Genomic DNA, 7,440 nt, shown 5'->3' with positions numbered 1-7,440 from the left:
TTTAAAATTAAAACGGAACAGTAGAGAAAATCCGATCAGAATGACAAAATAAACTAAGCATCTACTGGAAGGAATCCCAATATCTGCAGACTCTATCTATACACTCTTTGCATTAATGTACCTATTATTTTCATTTTATTTATTTGGTCCGAAGAACAATAAAAACACAAAATAAGAGAGAGAGGAAAAAAGCACTCAATTGGCCAGATAGGATTACCAAAAACTGAACTAAATCACTGTCTAGTGGCTCTCTAATGCTAATGAGTACGTAAATATCTACAATTTTATACATTTTGCTCTCTATACATATTACACTGTAGTAAACATAAACCAAATTCCTTGGTAAATTTACTGGACTTGTAAAACGGACTGTATTCACATAGATTAGTTCAATATTATGCAAGACTGAGAAAACGTACATTGAGGGAGAACAGAAAAAGCAATATTTGATGGTACGCTCAGATAAATTGTAGACGGATCTTACAGGTACATGCAAGCTAAATCTAATCGGGAATGCGAATAGTTCACTATGCATTTGACATTTAGTACTACTAATCAATATCATAAAAAGAATAAAAATTTGTTTTATAAATTACAGAAGCACTGTAAATGCTAATCACTGTACCATGTTGAATACTCAATAGACTTTAGGCTCATACAACATCAGCAGATTACAAATATATCGCATAAATACATTACTAACACTATAGCACTATGTAGTAAATTATGGAAATGTAATACATTCGATAAATATGCTATTAATCATGAATAGATGTGGAAGTATCACAAATTAGTACCCAAAGCATTTAATCGTGAATTACATATATGAATGATAGATCGGATGCACAGTACATAGAAAAAATTCTAAACCTCACACAGCTACAATATAAAACAAATATTATTTAAAATGTAATTATTTATTGTTATTTTTTATTATTATTTTTTTAATGAAAAAAATAAAAACAAATAAAAAATTAAAAAAAATATTTATAAAAAATTAGTTTTATTATTATTAATCTACCACTTATTATATATCTATTTCTTAAATTTTCCATTTTTGATTTAAAGTGGCAATACATAATTAAGTGTTTCATATTTTTGGTACCTACATACTATTAAAAGTGATTGGCCCATATATGACAGATCATCATGTTCATATATGGGCAAGTCATATATGACTGTGTGTGATGTGTGCAAATACCATGTGGAAATATGTAATAGTGTGGGAAGTATTAATACGCATGAGATAATCAGTGTCATGTGTAACTATCATATGAACATAACATATGAAAAATCGTGTGAAATAATTAAGTGAACATGTGAGAATAGATTAGTATTAATGTGACCATAGGTCTCTGTGAGACCTACAGTCGAACATGTGTGTATGTGTCTTCATATGAACATACATGTGAAAAATCATGTTATGTTCTATAATTATGTGAACATATGGGACTATTATATGACCATAGACCATATATGTGAGACTATAGTCAGTATGAACATGTATAACTCTCATAATATGAACATACCTGTGAAAAATCATATATTTGTGGCATAATATGTAAATATGTTGGACAATTATAATGACCATAGGCCTCTATATGTGAGACTATAGTCAGATGAACATGTGTAGTCTATTACTGTATGAACATAAGGTATACATTGATGTAAACATTAAAAGCAAGTAAAGTGAAGCAAGTTTGATGCCCATGTGAACATGTGTAAGAATGCATATCGATGAACACTGGCTTACAATCATAACACTATTTTCTTACTAATTCCACCAGAAATTAATGACTAATCAGCACTACAGTACTATAAAGTGACTGATATAAAAAGGATCTAGTGATATGAAAAGGTAGTCTAAATGTGGTAGAACTAAAACTGCAATCTGCCAAGGAAGAAGTGACACCATGTGTATAGAAGAATCTCATTCCAGATGCACGGTCAATACTCTAAAAACTAAAATACAGTATAGCCCCAGAATTCCCCTACAAAATTGTCTACAATCTGGCATAACAGACTTGTAGTTTGTTGATAAAGGAAATGTTTGATTCAAATCTAATTAGAAAAATCATGTGTTGTTTGAATGAATGAATGAAAAAAAGGAATGAGTGAATGAAAAAAGGAATGAGAAATTAAAAGCTCACAATTTGGTATCGAAAGGCAAAATAATATTAATTAATAGTTTCACGTCCCTACCCTCATCAAATTTTGGTGCCCCATTAAAAAATTTACTATTTGCTATTTTTCAAAAAAACATTCATTTTCAATAGACAATAAAAATAAACTATCTGAAAGAATGATGTCAAAGGTGGGAACATAAATGGCAGGAATACATTATTTTTACTATTTACCAGTCTGTTTACCATTGTACTGTATCCAGTACAGTATAACATAAAGTAAAAAGCAAATTGTAAATACCCTCACCGAAAAATTTCAAATCCCCGACGTGAAACTAGCAATTAATTTGCCCTAATGCATCACACAAGGTGTCTGAGTTACTTGGTGTTGTAAGGCTAAATGCAAGGCGAGTGGTGAGACGACCAGTATTGGTCCTGGAGCATGATGTTGAATAAAGCCTCCCTACTGAAGTTAGATCATTGGATACAATGTATTTTTAATTTTATAGTGTACCACATATAACATGATATCAGACAAAAAGCAAGAGTGTATAAATGGAATGTATTTCTTTGTAAGGATAGATGTTGTAAGGCTAAATGTACTGTATGGGCGCCCTTTATTAGTGGCGATACGACCAGCATTGGTCCTCGAGCATGATGTTGAAGACGTTGGAGTTTTATATAATAGTGTTTTAACACCACATATAACACTCAGGAGAATACTCTAAAATTTCTGGTAATTTCTAAAACAAAATTGATGCTTACTGTATCTTTAATAAACGTACAGTACAGCAAAGCTGACTCAACAGCTAATACAAATTTTTATTAGAAGGTGCATTAGTCAAATTAAATTCAGGAGAACAACTTGGAATTGAGATCAAGTAGGACATGTCAAAAATGATGTTGATTAAAAATCAGTCAAGAAAACCAAACTGAAGTGCAATTATATTACTTCAGTAGGACATGCCCGCAAAAGCTGAGTAAAAGAGAAATTTGTCAAATTATTAAAAAATACACAATATGAGTGTAATTAAAATCTATTAAATCAGGCAAGACAACAGTGAAATTAACAACAATGATTGGACATGCCCACAAACACTACCCAGTGGCGAATCCAGGAATCCAAAAATAGAGGGGCCCGGGAGAAACTTTTAAAGATGGAGGGTGTACAGTAGACCACCTCAGTCCCATCGTGGTTTGTGATATGGCACCTCTACAATAGATGACTGGAAATGGCACAATCAGACTTAAATTTGAATATAAGTTTCTTCTTTCTCCGTTTTTTAATAAATTTTGGAAAATTTACAGTAGGGGGCCGGAATAGCTGACATTCCTTGCTTCAACACAGCATAGTGCTCCCACTATTGTGTGCCACAATGTTACTATATGTTTCTTTTTTAAACACAAATTTGTTTACTCTTTCAATAGTATTGTGACATAATTTTTTTCTGAAACCACTCAAACTATCAAACTTTGTATTACTGTATCATGCAGTACCATACCATCATTAACAAAAATGCACATAGATGCACACCCCCTACCATCGAATTACCATCATCACCACCCCAACCATTATAACTATTATGATCACTATCATCGTTGCCAAAAAACTAAATACTAAATACTTCCTGAAACAGGGTTGATAGCCTACTTAAAGCTGTCACACTGATAACATTCTATTTTTCTTTTCTACTGCGCCAGTGGGGAAAAGAAACAACCGCAGTACAAAGACTACAATCGGACACACTAGCAGTAGTATGGGTATTTTTCTTAGACGGGCGGGTTCCCTGCCGAAGATGAAGTTTTACTTGAACAAGGTCTGGGCATTCGGCTTGGATAGCTACCCACGCTGATCGACTCGTGAATGGTAATTTAGCCTCTTCATTAATGAACTCTCGCACTGATGTTCGAAGTACACTTGACTCTTCCATGCGGTGGACAAAAGAACAAACTTGACAGTTGGGTTCAGTACAGGGGGGCGCATTTCGACTGGCAAAATCGGATGGGACATTAGCTGATCCAGCAAGGTGCCTAACATGTGTATAAGAGACAGGCTTTATGGTCTGACTACCCAACGAGCTCTGTCCGGCGGGGGGGCTTGACCTGTCCAGTGGGGGGCTTAAGCCCCTGCCCCTGTTTCTGGGTGGGAAGGGACGATCGTACGTAAAGTGCCTTGCCACAATTAAAATACACAGCGAGGGATTGAACCGCCGACCTCAAGGTTGAAAAATCAGAACTGCAACCGCTGTGCAAAACCGCTCCACCACTCATATATATGTTTGCATTCTTTAGAAAATGTTTTTTTTTTTTTTATGTACTTAATTCTGATATGGAGAGATGCATTCTCTCAAAATGACAGGTTAAAATCAAGAATGCCAGATAGCAGATAACAAAACAGTAGTTATTAATACACTGTAGTTTCCAAGATATAAATTAAGTAGCACACCGTTATTCCTATATAGTTGTGAAGTGGAGTAAGTTAACACGCAAACACACGGAAGTAATCCATGTGGGGTGATTAGTTGGCAATCTGCATTTAAAACGTCATGGAAAACAGCCAATTACAACATAATAGTAAACTATTTTGAAGGAAAACATGAATACTCATTAGAAGACATGTCCAGGCACTTGTTTATTGCTGAAATATATTGGCAGCATGGTCTGAAGCCGAAGAAAGTGAAATTTCAATTTTCCTTCCAAAATATGAATATTTTGCTTCTTTTTTTTTTAATTAATAAAGGTACTGTTGATAAGTAATCTTGGGGATGAATTAAAATATTCCCAACATAGTTTGATACCCAAGTGATTCTTAGTTACCAATAACACAATTACTGTCAAGATCAACGAGGATTCCCAGTTGAATTTTTTTTTTATTGATGCCGATGTTTCGATTTAAACGTGTATCTTAACAGTAGAGGCATGCGTTTCACTGTGTACACAATATAGGCCTACAGTAGGCTCAGTGCTACGCATACACAGTAGTAAACTCAAGTATGTATGTTAGATAAAAGACTACTACAAGCATTAGCAATTTTATACCTCCCTGATACACGAGTTCAATGCAATTCAAGACATTCTTCCCTAAATTATACATAAGGCCTAGCCTGGGCATAGGCCTACACTACAATACAACAATAGGGCCTACTGCTGTACTAGGCCTATACTTATAATTATAGCTTGCTACTGCTTGCCTGGCTTAGTTTGAAATAAAATAGTAATTAATAGGCCTATGTTATATTTATAAAGCAGAACAGCAAAATGTTAACCCAATACAGTTAACAAAAATACATGCCATGCCAACAATATTACAAATTACATGAAATAGAAACCGTAACAACAACCACCACCCCTCAATAATTCCCCACCCACAAAAAAAGCAAACTTAAATCAGATCAGTATGATCAGCTTTGTCCTGAATTATTATTACTGTTATTGTTATTATTATTATTATTATTATTATTATTATACTCACTATTTAACTTAGGATATCATGTAAGGTTGAATCTAATTTATTTACTTCAAAACACAAGACAATCTATATTTACATTCTAAGAGAGGAAATGTGAAAACATGACTTCTAGACAAGACTTTAAATAAGTATTTTAAAAAATATCACAAGAAAAATTTTCATTTCTGGTTATTATTAATTGTATATTGCTGATCTAATGTCATTAACTAATACTTTAGATTTCCTCCTCTTTGCCTTCATCGTTATTTCGTGTTGAATTTCTGGCGAAGTAAATATGTGGGATTTCATAATGGACATCAGTTGGTCAAGTGGGTTCTTGATGCCATAAACTGTTCTATTCTGGCGATTGAATTCTGCATGGATAAGTTCACCACCCTGCTCGGAAAGCATTCGAAGACCAACGTTCACTGCTTCATGAATTCAACAACATGGTGTTCCAATATGTGCAATTTTGGCTGCATCACGTTCAGTGCACACTTTTTGAAATGCGATAGAAAATTCTTTGATTGCCAACTCTGCAAAAACCAAAATAAATATTAAACATCATTAATATAGCTCTTGATTATTTTTGTAAATCTATTACTCTAATTAAATTGAATTGTTTCTTACCATATTCTTTTATTTCATCTTCATCCACAGGTCTTGTGTGATTGATGGATAAATGGACATTAGCAAAAGATTTAAATACTGGAACACATGCTTCTGCTTCTATCCTTTGAAAGCTGTGTTTATAAACTAAATTCTGTTTCCAATTTTCAAATGTGTTAATAGTCTCCGTCTTTGTAAGACTCCATTGCTTTGGTGCTCGCATAGCAGCCATAGTTGCCACACAATAACAGGCCTAGGCAGCTAGTGCTTTCACTTGAAAGGGAATCAAGAACCGATTGACGCACGGTGGAGCGATAGTCAATGTACAGTGATTGACGAAAAGGCCTAGCTCAACAATGGGCATAGGAACTCACCAGTACCGTGGATGGGAACGTTTCTTGAAGCTGCCACCACGCCAGTGGGGAAAAGAAACAACCGCAGTACAAAGACTACAATCGGACACACTAGCAGTAGTGTACAACAAAGCTTTATTACAGCCAACAAAACAACGGTCCGATCAATCCAAGATGGAGTATCGAGAGACCGCCCATAGAGGGCGCCTAATCAAATCACAGTGTGTCAACACTGGCGCTGGATAAGAATTTTTGTAACAAAAAGAAAGTATAGGAATGAACAGTCAGATGATTATCAGACTGTGTTCACTTTGCTCAACTTCTAAAGAATATTGTTTCCTATATCAATGAAATAATTCATCTTACACTTAATCAAACATTAAATTTAATCAATGAATTTAAATTTTTGTTAAAAGATAATATTCATTTAAATATTAAAGGATTTTATTAGTAAGAGATACACTGGTATTAAACCATTCTTTCTATAGCGGAACTACGGTACAGTATATTATAGTGATTGTGGTATCGTATATTATATATAAGACCAGGCTTTAAATAGTAAATTGTTTTCAAAAATCAGGGAGGAGCCTTCTTATAGGCACAACACATACAACTTTTTGCGCAACGGATCGTTTTTAATGGCGATCCGTTCAGACTGCCGTTCACAGGTAGCGGAGTTGGATTGATCATGTGACGGTCGTATGACCGTCGTACGACGCAGTGAGTGCCCGACTTCAGCATGAATGAACGCAATTTTAAATGCGGGAAAATAAGATTTTCATGAACATTTTAAGTCCATAAAATGGTTTATTTGAAAGATTCGCTACATTTCGCTCCATTTTGAGCCTCTACATGTAGTATCAAGGTGACCAACAGCAGCAAAGAACAGCAGCAAAGTAGGAATTCT

The 7,440-nt window shown here is 34.4% G+C and overlaps 1 protein-coding gene and 1 long non-coding RNA gene across 2 annotated transcripts in view; both read right to left on the bottom strand.

Moving 5' to 3' along the window:
- The window catches only part of LOC117105513 (sodium/calcium exchanger 3-like), a 37,600-nt gene that overhangs the window by 22,796 nt on the left and 7,364 nt on the right, over positions 1–7,440 (bottom strand). The window lies entirely within an intron of this gene.
- On the bottom strand, positions 4,974–6,323 carry LOC117105514. Its single transcript, XR_004444916.1, has 2 exons — positions 6,202–6,323; positions 4,974–6,107 (listed from the first exon to the last, which is right to left on the bottom strand). It is a non-coding gene; the product is annotated as an uncharacterized LOC117105514 (long non-coding RNA).

This window comes from Anneissia japonica, unplaced genomic scaffold (genome assembly GCF_011630105.1).
Source record: "Anneissia japonica isolate Jap-2015-1 unplaced genomic scaffold, ASM1163010v1 scaffold2030_len652032_cov178, whole genome shotgun sequence".
NCBI classification, from domain to species: Eukaryota; Metazoa; Echinodermata; class Crinoidea; order Comatulida; family Comatulidae; genus Anneissia; species Anneissia japonica.
Note: the sequence above shows the minus strand (reverse complement) of the source record. Positions and strands in the feature narration are given on the sequence as shown.